At 40.7% G+C, this 25,043-nt stretch overlaps 1 protein-coding gene across 6 annotated transcripts in view; it reads left to right on the forward strand.

Annotated features, from left to right (window-relative positions):
* The window catches only part of LOC143933949 (voltage-gated potassium channel KCNC1-like), a 222,705-nt gene that overhangs the window by 8,573 nt on the left and 189,089 nt on the right, over positions 1-25,043 (forward strand). The window lies entirely within an intron of this gene.

Raw genomic sequence — 25,043 nt, forward strand, 5'->3', positions numbered from 1 at the left:
TGAATTGTGATACAGTTCTACATATTATAATACATAGATATGGATGTATTCACAGAACTTAATGATTATTGTTATAGTTATAGATACATAGATAGATAATAATAAATGGTGATACAGTTATAGATATTATAACGTTAGATATGAATGAATTGATATATTAGTGCATTGTGATATAGTTGTATATACGATTAGATAGATATGAAAGGACTCACTGATAATAATGATGAATTGTGATACAGTTATAGATAGATATGAATTGTGATACAGTTATGGACCCTATAGAGAGATATTGATAGATAGATAGATAGATAGATAGATAGATAGATAGATAGATAGATAGATAGATAGATAGATAGATAGATAGATACATACATAGATACATAGATAGATAGATAGATAGATAGATAGATAGATAGATAGATAGATAGATAGATATTGTGATACAGTACATATGAATTGTGATACAGTTCTACATATTCTAACAAATAGATATGGATGGATTGTCAGAACTTAATGATTATTGATATAGTTATAGATACGAAGATAGATAATAATAAATGGTGATACCGTTATAGATAATATAACAGTATATATGAATGAATTGATATATTAATGCATTGTGATATAGTTATATATACTAATAGATAGATAGATAGATAGATAGATAGATAGATAGATAGATAGATAGATAGATAGATAGATAATGATGAATTGTGATACAGTTATGGATCCTCTAGAGAGATATTCATAGATAAATAGATAGATAGGTAGACACATAGATAGATAGATAGATAGATAGATAGATAGATAGATAGATAGATAGATAGATATACATTATTATAACGTGTAAGATGATACATATATACATACACATAAATACATATACATTATAATAAGTGTGTTAGATACTGTAGACTCATACTTGATATAATAGGTATAAGGAGATAAATAGATATGGATGGATTGACAGATAATAATGACAAATTGTGAAATATTTATACATACTAAAATATATTATTATATCTGTATAAAGTATAAACAGGATGCTACTGTAATACTATTGTTTTAGAAAATAGGATGAGATAGATAGATAGGTAGATAGGTAGATAGATAGACAGTAACCTTGAAGTTGAAGTTTGAAAAGAAAACATAAATACAACTAGATGCAGTTGCAAAGGCATGCTCAGGTCCATGTGAACTCGCATACAGTTAGTTACTATTATGCGCTCCATAATGTCTCTAGGATGCGCTTCATTACATGCTCCACCAGAGGGCGCCCTCTTGATGTGCTCTGCAGAATCAAAGTTTCCTAATTAATCTTATTCAGATTATAGAGATCACAACGCTCTTGTAACTCCAGTATGCGCAATGCATGAACGTTTCAAAGGAAGACTGATTAGTATGCTGGGGTGTAGTGGTGCATGCATTCTCTGGGTAATTGCAGAAGTGAAGGTGAAAGCCTAGTCGGATGTAAAATGTGCAGGAGCTGCAGCAGTAAAGTAGAGTGTAAGTAGGGGGGAGGGCAGGCTGGAGGACTGCAGTGCAGGGGGAGCACAGCAAAGCTTGGAAAGTCACAATGAAGTCCAATCTGAGAGATGCCTGCTTACAAGGGCACACTGCAAAGACTTTCCTGAGATATGCAAACATTGGATTTGTTTTGAACAGGATGGCAATGAAGTTGTTGTCCATCCAGCATTCCAGAGGGTGACATTAAATACTCAGCATGCAAAGTGACCTGATATCAATACATCCCTGATAGGAAAGATGCTCCTGTATCCTAGGAGTGTATAAATCTCAGCTTTCCTAGGAGATCTGGTGGTACAAGTGGAACATCACTTTATTTCTCTAGGACAATTAGATTTGTGCAGTGTGCTGTCTAGAGGCTGGCCTTTTTAACAAAGAGCTGGACATTTAAAGGACTGGCCTAATCTGATCAACCAACCGCAAGAAGAAAAAGCAATGTTCTGTTATTCTAGGTCTGCTTACTTAGCATTCCATTGACCCTATTGTCATATAGACATGAGAAAGTTGGAGCTCCAGCTAGAAAACAATACTTTTATTGTGAGGTTTGGCAGAGTTTGCAGCTAGCTGTTGATAGGAAAGCTCATCTATAGATGTATATAGCACATTCGATCTGTCATAGCACTGTAGAGGTCGGATAGTGATCGCATTGGTGATCACAACAGTGGTGTGTGTGTATTTATGTTAAGTATTGTTACAGTACAAGAAAAAAAAAAAGCAACACAATGCCAATGTAGAATGTACTGTGACCAGTAGAGGGCGCTCGTCTGTCAAAGAAGTGGGAAACTGCAGCAAGAATTTCAGCTAACTCTGCAGATTCACCCTGCCCCCACCTCCCCCTCTCACTCTCTCTGTCTTCTCCTTCTCTCTATAGCTCACTCTTCATTGCGTTCCCTCTCTCTCTCTATTTATCTATTTCATCTATCTTTTTACATACACACTCTCATCTCTCTTCTTCTTCTTCAATCTCCCTTTCTCTCACTATCCCATCTCCCATTTACTCTTCTCTCTCATATCTCTTTCTTTCCCTAACATCTCTTTTCTCCTTTTCTCTCTTTCCTCCTCTCTCTTCCTCTCATTCTAGCATCTCTCTTCTTATTTCTCACTCATCTCTTTTTCTCTTTGTCTCTCTCTCTCCCATCTCTATTTTCCCTCTTCTCCCTCTCTCTCTCTCTCTGCCTTACTCTTTCTTATTCCCCTCTCTCTCTCTCTCTGCCTTACTCTTTCTTATTCCCCTCTCTCTCTCTCTCTCTCTCTCTCTCTCTCTCATTCTCTTTCTCCTGTCAGTTTAATTACCCATTGTCTTGTACTGTAAACCATAAAATGATTAAGGTCTACGGCGCTAGGCTTAAATAATTATCAGGAAAAGGAAATTAAAAACGCATTTAAAAATATACCAGTCAATGACTGTTTAGTTGAATAGCTTTCCCACAGACTACACAACACAATGGTGTTTTCTTTATAATGATGTATTGTAAAGGAAAGTGCTGTGAATGAATGGATTGGAAGGGAAGAGGAAATAGCAGTGCAGATATACAGTGTATTAACCCATATCAACCAATCAGCAATCAGCTTTCACTGATCTTACTACCTAACTCTAAGATGAAATGTGGTTGGTTACCATGGCTTCCTCTACACATCGTAATGGAGCTTTGTGATGGCTTACTGAATAAGCCTGTGTGTGTATTTTGTATATATATATATATATATATATATATATATATATATATATATATATATATATATATTATATAGCATCATAATACATAGATCCTACTCTGCATATCATAATAGATCATCGTAATGCCCTACAGAATGAGCGGTGTGTGTGTTTATATATATATATATATATATATATATATATATATATATACATAAACACAAACACACATATATATATATATATATATATATATATATATATACAGTATATAAGAAGTACAAGATACATCTTTTAATAAAGATGCTTCCAAATTATATGTATATATGTATATATATATATCTATATATATATATATCTATATATATATATATATATATATATATATATATATATATACATATATATATCTATATATATATATATATATATATATATATATATATAGATATATATATATATATATATATATATATATATATATAATTTAGTAAAATATTAGAAATCTATTTCTAATTGATCCATTATCATGTGCACTGTGCAGAGAAATACTTGTGTATTATGATATAATCTATCTATCTATCTATCTATCTATCTATCTATCTATCTATCTATCTATCTATCTATCTATCTATCTATCTATCTATCTATCTATATAGAGAGAGATATCTATATATATATAGATCTCTCTCTCTCTCTCTCTCTCTCTCTCTCTCTCTCTATATAGATAGATATTGCATAATATACAAATACAGTTCTATGTACGGTATATTACACTCTTATAATGGAAGCATCTTTATTAGCACTTGTGTTGCTTTCTTTGTTACCCCCTGTGAAATAAGGTCCCATGGCTTTGTTTTAATGATAGCCTATTTGTGGTGTATTACAAAGCAGCAGGATAGGGTCCATGCACCATCAATTGATTGGGGCCAAGTCAAGTCAATGGCTGTATGTGTCATTGGAGACATGCCCCATCTGTCCTGGATCCCCTGTGTTAGTGAGCTGCTGTTCAGCAATGCGTCTGTGAGCTGTCCGCGGTGCTGAAGCGTTAACTGCAGTGCTACATTTTCCAAGCTCTGCATACACCGCTCCTTTTAAGGCCATCCATAGTAGCCCTAGAGCTCAGCGCCTCTCATTCTGCTCCTGTCAGCTTTAAACAAACTAGAGGGGAACGCTGATACATCTAAGGCTCTATCCAAAGCAGCAGTGGTTAAAGCAGCTTCTGTAGACGCCAAACATTTTATTGTAATGCCACAAGACATGAACTGGTTTGTTACCATTTACATGACATAACCCACTTCAGAAAGAGCCATGAATGTACAAGTAGAAATCACTGCACTCCTCTTATTGGATAGTAAAAAGAGCAGCTAGCCAGCCTTGGAATTACCAAGCGGTACCGGGATCACAAATATACAAAAAAAGTCAAACATATTCATATACTAGTAGATATTTCACAGAAAGGGTTAATACTATTCAGTCTGCATTCCGCACGCCAATGTTAGTCCACTCTACACCATGCAGGTAATGTCCTGATTGGGATTCAAACTAAGGACCCCAGTGCTGCAAAGCAGGAGTACCAACCACTAAGCCAGTGTGCTAGTAAAATAGAAACATAGAAGATGTCTGCAGAAAAAAATACCAAGTGGTCTATCCATTTAGCCCCATTTTTTTAAATGACATTTTTTAAATGAATTTTATTTGGGGGATTTTTTTTTTGTAAAAATGAATGATTTTAGGTATTTTTTATGTATCGATGAAAGTTTTAAGTATAGATTTATGTTTGTTCCAATCATGTTTTAAACCATTTAGTGTTATCTGACTCACTACCTCTGCTGGAAGGCTATTTCAAGTATTAACTACTTCAGTAAAACTTTCTAAGATTCGCTTTGAACTTTCCTCCTGCTAGTTTGAGTTGATATCCTTGTGTTCTTGTTCTTGACTTAATAATATAAATTCTGCCTTTCATGAACCCTATTCACAAGGGTTTCAGTCATGTCTCCCCCTTCTCTGCTTTCCTAAAGACTGTATGATTTAAGTACCTTTCCTGATATGTTTTATCCATTTTTGTTGCCCATCTCTGGACACGTTTTATCTGACCCAGACACAGGCAACATAAATGGTGAAAGGTCTGCCTCAATTGCCAACTTAATTCCATGGTCATTGAAAAGCTAAGCCCTAGTTCACACCGGTTCATCTTGTCATGCGATTTGACAGTTCAAAATTGCATGACAAGTGGCTCCCTATTTGAGCCTATGCAACTGTTCAGATCGGTGCGACTACAACTTACACCGATTTGAAAAAGGTTCCTGCACTAATTTTGGCGATTTCATGTGCGACTTGCATTGACATCTATGTATGAAATCCCACAGATGTCGGCAAGCCGCACATGAAATCACACTGACCAGCAGCTTTGAAATTGCGCTGATGTAGTGCAATTTAAAAGCTGCATTTAGTATGAATAGGTGCTAAAGAATATCTAAACTTAAAAACAACATTTTCTAGTATTGCAAAACAAACTTTTCTAGTGTTGCAGTGTATTAGTCCTTAGGTGTGATGTCTGCATTCGTTTTCACATTTTTCCCCTTTATTTCACCTGGTAGTCCTGGCATTTATTCACTTCCTATCCTAGGGTGACAACTGTACTAATATTATGTTGTCGTCCTAGAACAGAGAGGGTGTTAGGGCTACATAACATCTCCCTCTCTTCTCCAATGTCATGCATTCACATTTGTATAGGATGACATTGAGCATTGCGTTTTTGTGCTTTTTTTGTGTGTTTTTGGTGCATTGCATCTAGGCAGCCCATTTATTTAATTGGGCTGTCCTACACGTGACAAAACAGGCTCAAGTGTTGAGCGCTGCATGGATTTTAATCACACATATTTGTATGCTTTTGCCACAAGCAAAAGCATACTTGTTGCTTGTCATTTTTGGGGGGGTCATTCGGGGGGTCATCAGTAATAAATGGTAACACATTCACACTTGTATGCTGAATGAACACTTGCAATTTAAAGGGGAGGTGGTTTGTAGTCCATGGAAATAGCATGAAACAGTACTAACCGATAACGCCCCGGATGCAGAGAGTATTTGTTGATGAACAGCTATTTGTATTTCCAACAGCTGCAATAAAAACTTTCAGTGGCATATTTAATAGGCCAAAAGGAAGTAAATAAGGAAAAATTGTTTACAAATACTTAAACAGTCCAAGTCAAAAGAAATCTGCAGTTAGCATGATCTCCCATGTGTAGATCCACTTTTACCTGAAACTTTAAAGGACATAGGTGCCTCCACCACCATTTGACAAGGCACACTGGGGTTTATGTACTAAAAATGGAGAGTGCAAAATCTGGTGCAGCTGTGCATGGTAGCCAATCAGCTTCTAACTTCAGCTTGTTCAATTAAGTTTGGAAGCTGGTTGGCTTCTATGCAATGCTGCAATAGATTTTGCACTTGCCAGTTTTAATAAATCAACCCCACTATGCTGCTTTTTCCAGATTTCTAGAGGAGATCATACAACACGGGTAGCAGTGATATTCTGGGATATGATCAAACTCTTCATCCTTCATAGTGGTAAAGGTGCTCTATATGTTCTCTTTTAACCATTTACAGCCCAGGTGGGCATGAGAAAAAGAAGAGCACTCATGATTGTTGCCAGTTTATAATTTTATTAAAATTGCCAATGCAAATAATTCACCATTTGCACAAGGCATCTCCTAGTTGCAGTGTGTCCCTCGCTGCATTTTATTGCGCCTGGGAGGGAGGGCTACAGCAACCCGTATCATTGCCTGCTAAAGTCTATGGCATGCTGCGGGTGGAAAAAGCTGAATTTAAGGCTTTTTTTAAAAAAAAAGAGAACTGCTAAAAGGATTTGTATGATTTTTACAGGCAAGCAGTTATCATTTAATCTATAGGTATTTATAGAGTGACGTCACTTTACACAGCACGTTACATATTTTACATTCACATCAGTCCCTTCCATCAAGGAGCTTACAATCTAAGGTCCCTATCTCACATACATTTACACATATGTTAAGGCCAATTTAGAGATAATAATTCATATGGGGCAAAAGTATAGTGTAAATAGCTAATAGCGGCGCTTTACCGCCGATGCCCCCCAACGCCCCAGTCTGAAAGTAGCCTTCGTCTCGTTTTGCTGCTGGCACTGATCACAATCCCATATTTCTGTGCTTTACAAAAATAAATTTAAAAAATAGTGCCACGCTATACACTTACAAAGATTCCAAAACTACATGAACAAAAAAATAATAATAACTGTGAATTAGATAACTATTTTAAATGTGCTAAAGGTGCATATATATTCATAATGTCCTTATTGGGGCATCCATAGTTAGTTCTTGCTGGTCTCAGGACACTCTGTGCAGTCCCTCTAGGAGACTGAAGAATTCTCTATAAGTAACAGATAAGTACAGGACAGCAGGGGGCGCAATCTAAGCGTAGTAAATTAACATATTTATTGTGGAAAACACAAATGGCCAACTCACATGTAAACAGCTAAAAATCACTTGCCTTTAAAATTTGGCCTGATGTGGTGGAGACCTCGATTAGGCGAGGTACCAGGGTCCAGTCCGGGTATGCCGGCTGGGTATGCCTTGAAACTGAGAAGAAGCCAGAGGACGCCAAACTAAGTGTAGAGTAGGAAGAAGCAGTAGACTCATTTATACATTGCAACTCAATGTATAAACTTAAAAATGTGTCGCAAGCTACCACAATAAATCTTAATATCTGTACTATTTGGCTGCTTTCACACTGAGGTGCCGTACAGGGGCTATAGCGCTAAAAATAGCACCTGTAAAGAGCGGTGTGCTGGCAGGACGCCAAAAAAGTCCATCTTTGAGGCACTTAGGAGCGGTGTATACACTGCTCCTACAGCGCCCCTGCCCATTGAAATCAATGGGCAGGGGCGCTGAAGTGCTGGTAAAGCCACGCTACGCCACGCTACAAAGATTTCAAAACTACATGAACAAAACATTAATAACTGTGAAATAGATGACTATTATAAATGTATAAATTATTATAAATGCGCTAAAGCTGAATATATCATAAGCACAAAATTATATAGTATATTCTGAATGGACATGTTTGTTTTATTGATTCACTGGAAGGATAAATATTATTGCTTTATGATATATGCACCTTTAGCACTTTATGCACTATTATGCAATATTCACTTTAACATTTATAATAGTTTTTTTGTTTTGTTTATATAGTTTTGGAATCTTTGTAATACACAATCGGAATTCCGGCCAGAAAAAGACCGATGAGAGCTTTTCATCGGAAAATGCGACTGTGTGTATGCTCCATCGGAATATAGCTGTCCGAATTTCCGCCAGCCAAAAATTGATAGCATATTCTCAATTTTCTAGACAGACAAACTTTCTATCGGAAATTCCGATCATGTGTATGCACTTCCGACACGCCAAAAATCACGCATGCTCAGATTCAACTACAAGACAGAAGCTATTGGCTACTGGCTATTAAACTTCCTTTTTCTAGTCCCGTCGTACGCGTTGTACGTCGCCGCGTTCTAAACGATCGGAATGTGGTGTGACCATGTGTAAGCAAGACAACTTGAGCGGAATTCCATCAGAATTCCATCGGGAAAACCATCAGAGCTTCTTCCGATGAGAATTCCGATCGTGTGTATGCGGCATAACAGTGCATAGTGCGGCACTATTTTTTAAATTTATTTTTGCAACTCAATGTACTAGAAAAAATGGCATTTATTATCAGGAATCCAGTCCATGACACTGCTATGCATGCAAAGTGTACTGCCTAATCCAGAGATCTCAGCTCCACATCAGTCCTGTGCAGGAGGCAGGGGCCAACCCCTAATAATATGCACCATTTTTCAACATTCATGTGAGTTACCATTTATGTGTGAGTCTATTACTTCTTCCTATGCTGCACCTAGTTTGGCGCCCTCGGGTGTCTTCTCAGTTTCCAGGCATACTCAGTGGGAAGCCCTGTGTACAATATCCCAGACTGGAATCTGATACCCCATCTCACTGAGACCTCTACCACATCAGGCCAAACTTTGATGACAAGTGATTTTTAACTGTTTACATGTGAGTTGCCAACTTGTCTTTTCCAATAAATACATTAATTTACTACACTTAGATTGTGCTCTCCGTGCAGGTACTGTACATGGGCGAAAAGGTCCTTGGATGCACAAAAGTTGCACTTCAGCATCTGTGTACAAGAGGCCTAATACTGCAAATAATTGCAGCTGTTGTGCGCCCAAGGACTAAAGTCTGTGCGCATGCGTGAGTTTATGCAAGCTGCATATAGCTAGCCTACGGCCATTCATTACTATGGGCAGCTGTATGCTGCAGCTGTTTCTCCTGGGTTCAGACATAAGCCTACAATTTACGTCAGCTGCTTAAAGGCATCCATGTGCATGAAGCCTTCTCTTTATTTTTGTGGATGTATTATTTGCATGGCTGCAATATTCTGCAGAAGCATGCAGCACATTTTAATTACCCGAGCATTAGAGGAGCAGGATGCAATGCAAAGTGTAGCTATGATAATGTCAAGAAAATGTTCCCATTTTTGTTTGCAGTATTCCTGGATACAGGATATTAGGCTGTCTCTGCCTCATTGGATAAAAACCAGTGGGAGAAAATTGCCTCCAGGAATTGTAACAGCCTCTAGGAATTTATCCAAAACAGCGGTATTGATTGTGAATAGAGATGGAGTTTTTATGCAGCTCCTCCTGAATATCTTTTATTCATATTGTTACTTGTGCAATAAATTATACATAGCGTACACAGACCTGCAGTATGATGAGCACATATGCCACAGCGCAAGTGAAGCTTGGCGATATTGTTCAGGGGCCACAGGGGTCCTTATTACTGTATTCACCAACATAGGTCATATGGATAGTAGATTTTGTAATGTCAATAGTCCTGGTGATTTTGTAGCATTACTAGAGGAGTTCAGAAAAAAAGACAAAAAAACTTTTTTCCAATTCACGTATTCACTTTTTGTTCCTTGAAATTCAAGGATAAAAATGTTCATTGACTACCATGCCTGGTTTAAGTTGTTCTTACTATTATTATTACTGTTATTAATATTATCATTATTATTATTATTAAAAATAATCTTAATAGTAGAAGTATCCGGCCTCTTGCACACAAACTGATGTATGACCCTCAAATATTCCTGGCAGAAAAAATGTGAAGACTGTAAAGCCCTTGTGCGCATTTGCGCACATGTGCGAAACAAACATAAAAATTATTCTAACTTTATTTACTGTCCGATTAATATACGCTTATTGGGATTTTTTTTTTACCAAAGACATGTAGCAGAATACATATTGGCCTAAATTTATGAAGACATTCGATTTTTTACATTTTTTTATTGGATGTGTTTTAGAGCAGAAAGTAAAAATTATTGTTTTTTTTATTTTAAATTGTGGGCCTTTTTTTGTTTATAGCACAAAAAATAAAAACGTAGTGGTGCTCAAATACCACCAAAAAAAAGCTCTATTTGTGGTAAGAAAATTACATAAATTTTATTTGGGTACAGTGTTGCATAACTGCGCATTTGTAACGCAGTGACGCATCTCAAAAAATGACCTGGTCATGAAGAAGGGTACATTTTCCAGAGGTCAAGTGACATTTTATATCTGTGAAAGCAAACTTTTAGGCTGGGTTCACACTGGTACGACAAACGCTTCGACATTGGGAGCTCATGTCACATGATGTGTGCAAATCAATGGTTCCCTATGAGGGCCGTCTTAACTGGTCCGACTTTGAAAAAGGTTCCTGCACTACTTTGGTCCAACTTTGATTCTACTTCAGCCCATTGAATATTATTGAAGTCGGATCAAAGTAGGATCCTTGTCCTAACCATCCAACTTGTGACATCCGACATGGTGATTACAGCAGTATTAAGAATTTATGTCACACTGGGATTGTTTTGATTGGTCAAAGGACAAGTCGCACTCTCAAAGTAGGAGCAAAATCTTATATTGTTCGTTCAAGTCGGATGGAAGTAGGACCAAAGTAGGACCGATGTAGGAGGGCAAAGTAGGATGACAGTCGTACGACAGTCGTGTCGTATCAGTGTGAACCCAGCCTGAGTGTCCAAATACCTCCTACTGACACCCACACTTGTAGACAATTAAATCGTATTTCCTGTGTAGAGTCAACTTTGTTAGCTGTTCTTAAGCAGAATTCCAGGAATAAATGCTCAGTTCCCTTGCAATGAAGGAAGGGACACAGACACAACAGGGGATCAGGAAGGAGAAAGTTAGATTGTGCGTTTTTGGCTTCCTCTGGACCAACTGTGGGTATAAGGTTCTGTATATGAAGGTTTTCTATGTAATTGTTTTTTCTATTGGTTGAACTAGACGGACTTGTGTCTTTTTTCAGTCTGACTATGAAACATGACCGAGTTCAATATTATGTGTATGTATGTCAAGATTAATATTGTTATAAATAGTAATAATAAGCAAGATGATTTATGGCACTATAGAAATTAACAGATAGATATGGTAAATCAGTCTTTTTAACATGTAGGAACCTGAAAACAATCTCTCCAGTCCCAAATGCTCTTTACATTTGTGATCAGTGGGAAGAATCCCCACTTACAGATATTTAAAAATATTATTGTGGTCATTGGTTGCTTATCTGAGACGTAGAAATTGCTTGTTGTTCAAGGTACCCCTAACAACCTCTGGAGAAACCCTACGGTTCCATGAAACCATGGCTTAGAAAGGCTGCTGTAAATATATAGATATAGATAGAAAGACAGAAAATTCAGGGACATGCATTATACTGTTGTAAACGTAATGCATATTTTATGTTAGCTATTGCATTAAAGTAAACCTGTCATGAAAAAGAAAAGGAGGCAGCCATTTCCAACATTCTTCTGATGATGATATTTGCTTGGCTGTCATGCCAGGACCCAGAACAACTATGACGATTAAATAAGTCAAAGGAAACATACTTGTTCCAGGTCAGTGACTCAAATTATTGAAGCAAGAGAAGAGGGTCAGCATGAAAGCCAGCCAAACTGAATTTAAAGAAGATAGATGGCAATATATGTCTTTCTCTCAACAAGATATTGATAAGGAAGAGTCTTGAGATGGCAACAAAATACTGATAAGACAAATTAAGAAAGAAGGGAAAGGGGGCAGATTACTGAAATCTTAAAAAGGTGGTAAAGAGGTTCAGCAGGGCAGTTCAGTGTATTTGGTTCAAGTTTTAATAATTCAGCATTCAGTAGGGAGATCAAGAACACAGAGGGATGACATCAAACTAGCAGGATGTAAAGTTCTAAACCTTAGGGCCCTTTCACACAGCCGTTCCTTTCAGATCTGCCCGTTAGTTGTTCAGGCAGATCTGAATGGCAGGTCAATGTTAGTCCACAGGCAGGCAAATCCAACTACCTCTGAGGTAGTCTAGCCCCCCCCAAAATGGAAAAGGCTTGCATCCTTTTTTGAACATAAACGTGATGGATTGAAGGTAGTTGGATGTAAACGGATGCACGTCTGATTACATTTGCCTGCCCATAGACCTAACTTGGGTCTGCTAAGCTCTAGGAGGGCATAACAGAATGGACATGGATTTACAGGATTGGGGGTGGAGGGGTTGGATTTGTGCTGGGAGGGGGGATGTGGTGGAAGGGAGAGATTTAGTTCTGATTCAGCAGAGGATCTGCACATGATCCCCTGCTGATCAGAGTGGACATAGTGAGTGTAAATGGACCCTTTGCTGATGGATTGGGTGGGAGGGGTTTGTGCTGGAGGGTGATTTTGGGGGAAAGAATATGCGCTAGGAGAGGGGATTTGGTGGAAAGGAGAGGTTTGGTCCTGATTCGGCAGAGGATCTGAACATGATCCCCTGCTGATTAGAGAAGACACAGTGGGTGTAAATGGGCCATGTGCTTATGGATTGGGTGGGGGGGGGGGGGGGATTTGTGCTGGAGGGTGATTGTGGTGGAAAGAATATGTGCTGGGAGAGGGGATTTGGTGGAGGGGAGAGGTTCTGTGTCTAGCTCTGACTCTGCAGGGGATTTGTTCTGCATTAGTTTTCTTTTCTTCTATTAATCTTCTCATTTGGTGTTTCTGCCATTAACACATTTCCTATCCTAGGGCACCAATGTTACCTCACATACTGTATCATTGCAGCATTGTGACCCCAGAACAGGGCTAAAGAACCATAATACAGAGGGGAGGGGTTCTATAGGGCGGCACAGTGGTGTAGTGGTTAGCACTCTCACCTAGCAGTAAGAAGTTTGAATCCCAACCACAACACCACCTGTCTGGAGTTTGCATGTTCTCCCTGTGCCTGTGTGGGTTTCCTCCAGTTTCCTCTCACACTCCAAAGACATGCCGGTAGGTTAATTGGCTTCTGTCCAAAATTGGTCCTAGTATATGAATGGGGACCTTGGATTGTCGGCTCCTTGAGGGTAGGGGCCGATGTGAGTGTACAATGTACAGGGATAGGGACAATTGTAGACACTCACTCAGGTTGAACTGGATGGACTGGTGTCTTTATTCAACCTTACTAACTATGTAACCATATTGTCCTTAGAGATAACTGGGGACAGTGCAACTGATGAGACCGCAGCATGGGCAGAGTGCAGGGTGTTATCAGCTTTCTTCTCTGGTGAGATTTAAAGGTATTTACAGATATAATACAATTAGTGTATTTGTTTATTTAATAAACTAAAACGGACCAAATAAAATAAATCCATTGTTAGTGTTGATATGCTATTTGCGGTACACAGGAGCAGCAGAGAAGAATAATTGAGATAAACAATTCTGGCCATTTTGACCAAATATCTGCCTTTAAGTGCACAGATCAGGTATATTAAGATGATAAACAGTAAGTCAGGCCAGATTAACATTTTGTTTACCTAGCTTTTTATGTTGAAAAAGACCCAGGTCCATCAAGATCAAATTCTTGGTCCTGAAAAAAGACAAAAAAGGCAGAACTACCCCCTCCTTATCTCCATCTTGCAGCAACTGTGGTCAGTTTAGCCCTGTGGAGGAAAAAGCACCTTCCTTACCCCATAAACATAGGTAGATGAATTCCCTGGATCCAAATATTTACATTCATCCAACGCTTTGTAACTGTAGATATCAGTCATTCCTTTCTTAAGTTCCTTTATTGATTTTCCATTACTACCTGATGGGACAGGGCATTGCACAGCTTAACCACTCTCACCAGAGGTGACCTCATCTGAAGATGAGGCTTCCAACTTATTACCTGGATACAACTGATGTATGAGAGTTCCAGATTTTATATTTTAATCACATATTCATTTGGCCCAAAAATATTTCTATTTACAGAGTTGACCCTTTCTAAACTAATACTAACACTTTCTTTGCTGCACACAACTGATGTTTTCTATTCTTGGGGGAAAAGGTACATTTTCCAGATTTCTATATGTGTATATAAATACTTATAAAATATATATCTATGTCTTGAATGTGCATATTGCACTTATATGTACTGTATCTATATAGATATATATGTAATATATATTAGTTTGCCTTTGAGGCCGCGTACACACGCGCGGACTGTTCGCCCAACCTTGTTCGGCAAACAGTTTGTCAAACAGTCCGCTCAAAATTTGCATGAGCGGACTTGCCCACACACGAGCGGACTGTTTGACGAACAAGGTTGGGCAAACAGTTCGCTCAACTTTTGAAATGAACGGACTCGCCCACGTAAGGAGGAGGCAAATCCGCCCATTTCGAGCGCGTGTACAGGTAGGCGGGGCCCGCGAAGGAGACGTCGCGGGCTCCGCCGCCTGGAATGGGCTTAAAGGGGAACCCCAACGCCGAAAAAAATCGGCGTGGGGGTTCCCCCCAAGTCCACACCAGACCCTTGTCCGAGCACGCTACCCGGCCGGCCAGGAAAGGGGGGCGAGCGAGCGCGCCCCCCCCTCCTGAGCCGTACCAGGCCGCGTGCCCTCAACATGGGGGGTGCCTTGGGGAAGGGGGGGCCGCGCGGCCCCCCCACCCCAAAGCACCTTGTCCCCATGTTGATGAGGACAAGGGCCTCTTCCCGACAACCCTGGCCGTTGGTTGTCGGGGTCTGCGGGCGGGGGGCTTATCGGAATCCGGGAGCCCCCTTTAAGAAGGGGGCCCCCGGATACCGGCCCCCCACCCTATGTGAATGAGTATGGGGTACAATGTACCCCTACCCATTCACCTGTGAAATAAAGTACAAATAAAAACACAACACAGGGGGAAAAAATATTTTATTGCACAGCCGGGGGTCTTCCGTCTTCGGGGGTCTTCTCGCCGGACTCCTCCGCTATGTGTGTGTAGCTCTTTTGCCAGCGGAGGAGTCCGGCTTTCTTCCTCCCCGCCGCCGGCCTCTTCTCCCGACTTCGGGGGTCTTGTCCCCCTCTTCGGTTCTTCTGCCGGGCCACCGCGCCTGGTCCGGTGGCCCGGTCTTCTGTCGCCGTCTTCCGTTCTTCTGTCGCCGCCTTCGGTTCTTCTGCCGGGCCACCGCGCCTTCTTGTAGCTCTTTTACAGGCGGTGGCCCGGTCTTCTGTCGCCGTCGCCGCCTTCCGTTCGTGTTCTTCTTCTTGTTCTTCTCCTGGAGATGTTGACTCGACGAGCTCTCCGGCCGGAATGCCGGGGACGCGCTGTGCGGTCACTTATATAGTGACAATGGGGCGGGGTCACATGGTATATGTCACATGGGTTGGTCACATGGGTTGATGTCACATGGGGACTATGACATCGTAAGGGGGCGGGGTCACCATGTGACATCAACCCATGTGACATATACCATGTGACCCCGCCCCATTGTCACTATATAAGTCACAGCGCAGGGCGGCTCTGGCATTCCGGCCGGAGGGAGCGACGTGTCAACATCGCCTGGAGAAGAACAAGGAGAACAAGAAGAAGAACACGAACGGAAGGCGGCGACGGCGACAGAAGACCGGGCCACCGCCTGTAAAAGAGCTACAAGAAGGCGCGGTGGCCCGGCAGAAGAACCGAAGGCGGCGACAGAAGAACGGAAGACGGCGACAGAAGACCGGGCCACCGGACCAGGCGCGGTGGCCCGGCAGAAGAACCGAAGAGGGGGACAAGACCCCCGAAGTCGGGAGAAGAGGCCGGCGGCGGGGAGGAAGAAAGCCGGACTCCTCCGCTGGCAAAAGAGCTACACACACATAGCGGAGGAGTCCGGCGAGAAGACCCCCGAAGACGGAAGACCCCCGGCTGTGCAATAAAATATTTTTTCCCCCTGTGTTGTGTTTTTATTTGTACTTTATTTCACAGGTGAATGGGTAGGGGTACATTGTACCCCATACTCATTCACATAGGGTGGGGGGCCGGTATCCGGGGGCCCCCTTCTTAAAGGGGGCTCCCGGATTCCGATAAGCCCCCCGCCCGCAGACCCCGACAACCAACGGCCAGGGTTGTCGGGAAGAGGCCCTTGTCCTCATCAACATGGGGACAAGGTGCTTTGGGGTGGGGGGGCCGCGCGGCCCCCCCTTCCCCAAGGCACCCCCCATGTTGAGGGCACGCGGCCTGGTACGGCTCAGGAGGGGGGGCGCGCTCGCTCGCCCCCCTTTCCTGGCCGGCCGGGTAGCGTGCTCGGACAAGGGTCTGGTGTGGACTTGGGGGGAACCCCCACGCCGATTTTTTTCGGCGTTGGGGTTCCCCTTTAAGCCCATTCCAGGCGGCGGAGCCCGCGACGTCTCCTTCGCGGGCCCCGCCTACCTGTACACCCGCTCGAAATGGGCGGACTTTCCGAGCGGGAACAGTCCGCTCATTTCGAAAGTACAGCGGACAAGCCCACACACGGGCGGACTGTTCGCTCAAACACAGTTTCAGCGGACAGTTTTTCGGAATTTCCGAAAGACATTGTCCGTCCAACTGTCCGCTGAAACTGTCCGCTGAAAGCCCACACACGAGCGGACTGTCCGCCCAAACACTGTTCAGCGGACAAGGTTGGGCGAACAGTCCGCCCGTGTGTACGCGGCCTAAGAGTGTCTTTTTTAAAAACTGCACATAACAGCACCTAAAAAAAACAATTTTTCTTCCCGTTCATTCATGGTCTATGTCAGACTAGAATACTCTAAATCAGTGGTCTTCAAGCTGTGGTCCAAGGGCGGAATGTGGCCCTTTGCTTGCCTTTGTCCGGCCCTTGGGGCACTATTCCTCCCACTGACACTAACTTTGGTGCTCTATTCATTCCACTAACATCAACGATGGTGCACTTTTCCTCTCATTGACTCCAACAGTGGGGCACTGTTCCTCCCATTGACACCAATGACAGGGTACTAATAATACCCCTAATACCAATGATGGGGCATTGTTTACTCCCACTAATGCCAGGGCATTTTCTGCTCCCACTGGCCACAGTCCTGCCCCCTAAAGTCAGAAGCACAGTAAACTGACCCTTTGTTTAGGAAGTTTGAAGACCCCTGCTCTAAATAGACGTCTTGGGGCCCCAGAGATCTGGAGATCTGTACAGATTATCACACTATACTAGTCAATTTTTAGCCAATATTTAGTTTGTATACATTGTACTTCACATTGTTTCCTATTGCAAGCCCCAATGAAGGGCTGTTTTCTGGTCCCTGAAACGCGTTCGCCTTTGTTCATAAAATTATATCTGGACTACAGGACAGCGGTTTGGCGCTTCAATTTTTATATTTGCTATTCTGTTAATTGGAGCAGGGCAAAATATTAAGGTGTTTTGAGTTGTGTTAGCCACTGCAACTATGTGATGTAGGTATCCCAGGAGGCAGCAGGGGGACAGTCACCCTTTACTAGGCTAACAATAAAGAAGTTTGAAGACAACAACACTAGAAAGCAGAATAAGACTTCTTTCACATTTGTGGTAATCCTTACTGTCCTCTGAAAAGTGACCTGCAATGGATAGCCTTTTTTTCCTTTTATTTTAAAATTGGCAATTGGCAATTTTACATTGCAGGACTATGCCGTAACTTTAAACCATTTTCATGCTAACCTCCAGCAGTGTAAAAGGAAGTCTTTTACATTTACTTGCTTCTCCATCCCTCTCCACTGCCCAAATTACTTCCCAAGCCCCTGCAAACATCCAGGGCCATCTTTAATATTGATTGGACCCTGGGCAAAAATTTTCTTGCCCCCCCCCCCCCCCATGCAGTTTTGCTCTCCACCTGCTCTGAGACATACAATAAATAGCACCTAGACTCAAAATCAGTTTACTGAATCAGATCAGGCAGCTATTGCGATTGGTTGCCAGAGGTTACAGTGTATCATTACCGCTCTCTGACTGGTTGCTAGAGGTTACAGCACACATTACAGCTCACTGATTAGTTGCTAGAGGTTAAAGCACATGATTTCTGCTTGTTCAGATTACTGTTGCTAGAGGTTACAGCACATCAACTCCTCACTCCAGGGGTCATGCTATACGTATGGATGCCGCCTTTACTTACATATCTATGCAGCTATTTACATATGAATACTGCTGCTATTTACATATGAATGCTGGTTATTTACATGTAAACACAGGGTCTGCAGGTGAGTTAGCTGTACAAAACAATAGGGTAGAGCTGGGCAGCATTAGTATCAGCATTTCACACTGAGATATCAGGACACAGCAAGAGACGAGGAAATTTAAACTGAGATAGTTGGCAAGTATGAGGCAGCTGCTTTGGGCCCCACAACAATGACAGGGCCCAAGGCAACTGCCCCTTTTGCCCTGCCTTAAAAACGGCCCTGCAAACCTCCCATGCAAATGCTAACCTTATAAAGCCTAGGACCCCATGGAGACACTTAAAGACCATAAATCTATTTTGTATGATTATCTTTAAAGTGATACTAAACACAAATTGTTTATTTACATTGTCCCTTCTATTTCTACATATGGATGATGACACTGTAATTATTTTAATCAAATAAAACATCTAATTACCTTTTTCCTAATTGATATACAGTTGTCACATGACCCAGATCTTTTCCAGCCTGTCTACAAGGACACATAAGCAGGAAGAGAAGGTCCTCTGCTGCTGGTCACATGTTCAAATTAAAAAAAACAGCCTTTGGAATACAGAGTAACAAAAATTAAACAATATCAATAAACTGTTTTAACCACTTTCCACCTGGGCCAATTCTGGCACTCCGCTCCTACATGTATAAATCACTCAGAATCCCCAAACATATATATATATATATATATATATATATATATATATATATATATATATATATATATATATGTGTGTTTTTTTTTTTTATCAGAGACCCCAGGGAATAAAATGGAGGGGGTTGCAACTTTTTATCTCACATGGTATTTGCTCAGCAATTTTTCAAACGCATTTTTCATGAATTGAAAAAAAAAACAGCCTAATTTTTTTTGTATAATGTGAAAGATGATGTGGGCACGGGGACGGGGGCACTTGAATTTTTATTTATTTATTTATTTTCATTTTTTTATTTTTAACACTTTTCCTTTAAAAAATCACTTTTATTCCTGTTACAAGGAATGTAAGCATCCCTTGTAATAGGAATAGTGCCTGACAGATCCTCTTTTTGGAGAGATGTGGGGTGACCCCCACATCTCTCCTCCAGGCTGGAGATAAAAATAAAAAAAGAAACGATCTCGGCTTTCCAGCTGAGCATATGGCAATATTTACAACGGCCAGGCCCAGACATCATAAAGTTGTGCCCGGGCCTCCAAGAGTCATAGAGACTGCCAAGAACCATCTGGTCACCAGTATTCTCTATGGTGAACTTCCGCCAGCAGCGGATTCCTTCTCCAGTTAGACGATCGCACAGGCGAGCCAGTAGAAGCACCAGAGGGAGGTGGGGGGGGGGGGCGTCACGCCCCTTAGAAAGGGAGGGGAGGGTGGTGAAGCCAGCATTAATCTACAAGTAATATTCCGCCCTTATTGTGCTTAGCTAGTTAGTGGGCATGGAGGAGGGAGGAAATGGGCTGTCATTTGACACTGTGTATACGCCCACGTGTGTTACAGTCACAGAAACTCACTGAAATCTGAGCATGTGCCAGTGACAACACTGCTCTGAAAAATTCCTAGCTGTGTTGGGGATATGAACAGAAGGTGGCGATAGAGAGCAGCAGGATCAACCAGTTTTTTTTGCAGACTACATAAAACTAATCTCATAGTGAGTGAGGGAATATGAGCAGCATGTAATACAGCATTTATTCACAGTTTTTTATAATGTGGGTTTATTGATACTTTAAGAAAGTTATTTATTTCCTGTTGTTCCTCATCATCCCAAAATCCCCTGGTGTGCGGTTGTCATTGTCATGTACGGTATAAAAGCTATTGTCAGTAATCTACCCTCTATTAGTCCGGATGACATACATAAGATCCAGCCTCATTCATAAAAACAACAATGCCGTCAAAAATATATTCGAAATTCATCTCTTCTTCAAACGAAGTCATTTGTATCAGATAATTTGCACAAGCCAGGCTTTATTTGTTTTTCTTAAGCACTTTCTGACATAACCTTTTACTTTTTAAATGAACGGGAATAAAGTATTGTGTAAAAAAGAGTGCAAACAATTCACATACTAGCAAAAAAGTGCCTATTATTTACTGAGCATGGAAATACTCCATTAGCCTGTGCATGTAGATTCAGTAATTGAATCTCTCTCTTCACCATCTCATGCGTCACATTCGGAGCACTCTTATTTAAAGTAGAAATGCAGCCAACACTTTCAGTTTTGATCATGGCTGGGAAGGGTTAGATCCTCTGCCTGATGCTTATCGCTATCTGGGAAGGGTTAGATCCTCTGTATGATGCTTATCGCTGTCTGTGCCACTATATGGGACATATTCAATACAAAGTTATTATTCCTTGTTAACCTGCAGCAAGCAATCATAAACTCTAAAATCTTGTACTGGTTTAACTTTATGAGAGCATTTGGTTGGCACTGTGCATGGCTCGTAAACACTAATGTGTTAGTATGAGCCCTTTAAATCTGCATAAATAGCAATTGATATACATTTAGAGAGTGTGTATAGGTGTGAGCGATCCGCTTAGTACGTTTTGTAGTCTCATAGCATTCAATAGCACAACATAGCAGTGCACCAGTACACACATTTTTTATTTTATACAGTGAGGGGAAAAAAGTATTTGATCCCCTTCTGATTTTGTACATTTGCCTATTGGCCAAGAAGTGATCAGTCTATCATTTTAATGGTTGGTTTATTTTAACAGCGAAAGACAGAATAACAACAAAAAAATCCAGAAACAAAATATCCTCTCAAAAAAGTTATGAACTGATTTGCATTTAAATGAGTGGAATACGTATTTGATCCCCTATCAGCAAGATTTCTGGCTTCCAAGTGTCTTCTATACAAGTAACAAGCTGAGATTAGGAGCACTCTCTTAAAGGGAGTGCTCCTAATTTCAGTTTGTCATTTGTATAAAAGACATCTGTCCCCAAAAGTAATCTATCAATCAGATTCCAATCTCTCCACCATGGCCAAGACCAAAGAGCTGTCCAAGGATGACGGGGACAAGATTGTAGACCTACACAAGGCTGGAATGGGCTACAAGACCATCGCCAAGCTTAGTGAAAGGAAGACAACAGTTGATGTGATTATTCGCAAATGGAAGAAATATAAAGTAACTGTTAATCTCCCTCTGTCTGGGGCTCCATGCAAGATCTCACCCCATGGAGTTTCACTGATCATGAGAATGGTGATAAATCAGCCCAGAACTACAAAGGAGAATCTGATCAATGATTTCAAGGCAGCTGGGACCATAGTCACCAAGAAAACAATTGGTAATACACTACGCCGTGATAGACTGAAATCCTGCAGTGCCCACAAGGTCCCCCTGCTCAAGAAAGTACGTGTACAGGCCCGCCTGAAATTTGCTAATGAACATCTGAATGATTCAGAGGAGAACTTGATGAAAGTTTTATGATCAGATGAGACCAAAATCGAGCTCTTTGGCATCAACTCAACTCACCGTGTTTGGAGGAGGAGGAATGCTGTCTATGACCCCAAGAACACCATCTCCACCGTCATACATGGAGGTGTAAACATTATTCTTTGGGAGTGTTTTTACTGATAAGGGGACAGGGCAATTTCACCGCATCAAAGGAACGATGGACGGGGCCATTTGCCATCAAATTTTGGGTGAGAACCACCTTTGAAAATGAGTCATGGATGGGTATTCCAGCATGACAATGACCCAAAACGTATGGCAGAGGCAACACAGGAGTGGCTCAAGAAGCGCATTAAGGTCCTGGAGTGGCCTAGCCAGTCTCCAAACCTTAGTCATGTTTTGCGAAGGGGTCAAATACTTATTTCACTCATTAAAATACAAATCAATTCATAACTTTTTTAAATGAATTTTTCTGGATTTTTTTGTTATTCTGTCTCAGGCCACAGGAGGATTTGTTTCAGAAATGAGGCAGTACAGCTGCTGTTTCTGCTCGTCATGTGCCTGAACCCCCCTTATGAACTGATAGAGCCCAAGTCCGGGTACAGGAGGGCCAGCTGTATTGCATGCATATGCGCAGCCAATGTGCACATGGCTATACATTGTTGAAATGTACTTGTTAGCTATGAGCAACAGCAGTGGGAGCAAATAGGAGGTGACTTAGGTATTTTATAGATAGGCAACTCCTATCCTCATATTGATTAGTGGTTCCAAATTAATAATAACTACTGCCGTAGGGAACAGACACAAAAGATACGCTCAGCATCTTTCCAAATAACCGTTCTTCTTTATTATGACGCATTTGAAGGGTTTTATACACATGATTACGTAGGTATCACATTCATTTTACAATTGTACGTTTATAGTAACAAGGGGCGTAACATGGCTAATTCTAATCAGGACTCGAAAGAATGTAAACATGTTCTGAAAACATTAGTACCATGTACACAGTATGAACACATATAAAATAGAATACAATTATATACAGAACTTACAAATTTCCATTACAGAGCCATGTACATGTAAATTTAGAACAAAGTTAAGGGATACAGGAAATTCCGGTGCATAGATTTTGAATTTACACAAAGATTCTTAAAAATGTACAAAATGTATTGGGTTTACAAAAATTGATTAAAAACCTTTGAACGACCATATGTAATCATCAAACTGAGGGTACATGTTCATTCATCACGCTTATATTTTTAACATGTTTAGCCTTTCCGGCTTCTTCAGGAAAAAAGGTGAGAGTACTAATAAGGCAAACAAAAGAAGGTTTTATGAGTATTGTCAAGGGAACAACATAATTTGCTAACATATAAATCAAGACAAATGAAGACATGGTTGCACCCTCCCAGCAATTTATGGTTCCTAGTAAAGATTCCCTACCTTCAAGGGTGTACAGTCGGGATATTCACGTAAACTTTTGCACAACCATAAAATACTGTATGTACAATTGTGAAGGTTTTCCTAGTTTTTGTATACATAGCTATATGCATGGGCCCATAGCATGCAATACTGTTGTGTTCAGATCAATCTAAACTACAGTGTGGTGTGTAACAAATTGTACACATCAACAGCCCAACCAACCTTGAGTAAAACAAAATTACCCATAGAAACTAGTCAAATTCCCACAGTCTTTCCTTTTCAGCAAATATGTGAGAAAAAAACAGTCAGACACACCGACTATGGAAATGGTTGCCACTGTAGTGATGTGGCTACTTTAAATAAATCATGTAGCGCCACCCTTTGGGCAACTTCTGATAATGTCGTGAGCATTGATTCCGAGCATGCGTGTTTGTAATTTGGACTTTTGGGTGATGGACTTGTGTACACACGAGATGAAAATCTGACAACAGATCATTGTCTGGTGAAAATTTACTAGCCTGCCATCCAACATTTGTGGCAGAAAGTAGGACAACAATTGTCTGATGGAGCGTACTAACGGTCGGATTTTAGGCAAACAGTCTGTCATTACACAACTCCCAGAAGAAAATCGAGGCTTAAGATACAATTTCAAGAGGAATAAATAACATGTTTTTTAAGTAGTGGGTGTGTATGGATAATATTTGAAGAACAAAGATAGTGTGTAGTGTAATTTAAAAGCAGTATTAAACCCAAAATCAAACATTTACTATATAGCCACTTACGTCAATGTGATGGCTGCATTCGTTTTCTTTTTCAAGCTTTCTTTCTGTTCTTGTATTTTCATCTGGTGATTTGGCTAGTAAGTTTTTTTTTTTAACAGAACAAGCTCTCTTGCAAATGTAGCAGCTACATGGATGAAACAAACCATTTATTGCTGATAGGACTGCCTACAATGATCAGCTCTTATGTATTCCTTTCCTTTATCCCAAAAGAAAAAAAAACTGTTGCTGTAGCTGCTTGTGTAATTGTAGCGTGAGTTCAATTTGTTAGTGTATTTAAATCTGCTAGTACAGCTAAAACTCCCCTCCCCCCAGACCGACATTGCTGCTGTCCATAGGTGTCTCTGATGCTCCCTCATCCAGGTGGGGCACTTTAATATAGGAGGTGTGTTACTTGCCCGGTAAAAACAGAGAGAAAAAAAGGCAAAAAAAAAGAAAGAAAAGGAATGCAGCCGCCACAATTAATGATTGGTAAGCTGCAATATATAACATTTTTGGTTTTGGGTTTAATACAACTTCATTTTTTCTAAATGTAAACCGTATTCTCAGAATTTGGTTAGTTTGAGAAGAGCTTTCCATCCTGCTCCTTCGAATTTTCCTTCTACAGTCAAAAATGATCATCGATTTTGATGCCACTAACCATCCAAAAATCAAAGAAATGTTCAGAAAAATGAAGATTTTCGAAGAAAGATGTTGTATGGCTGGCTTAAGCTTCTTCAATAGCAGGGGTTAATGTTACTGCTTCAGCGCTCTCTAAAAAAAATCACGGCAGAAAAGCTTTTTAGGTAAAATAAATTTTGCCGAGACA

The sequence above is a fragment of the Lithobates pipiens genome, unplaced genomic scaffold (assembly GCF_037356315.1).
Source record: "Lithobates pipiens isolate NorthernLeopardFrog02 unplaced genomic scaffold, aLitPip1_a1.2 Scaffold_27, whole genome shotgun sequence".
In the NCBI taxonomy this organism is placed as follows: Eukaryota; Metazoa; Chordata; class Amphibia; order Anura; family Ranidae; genus Lithobates; species Lithobates pipiens.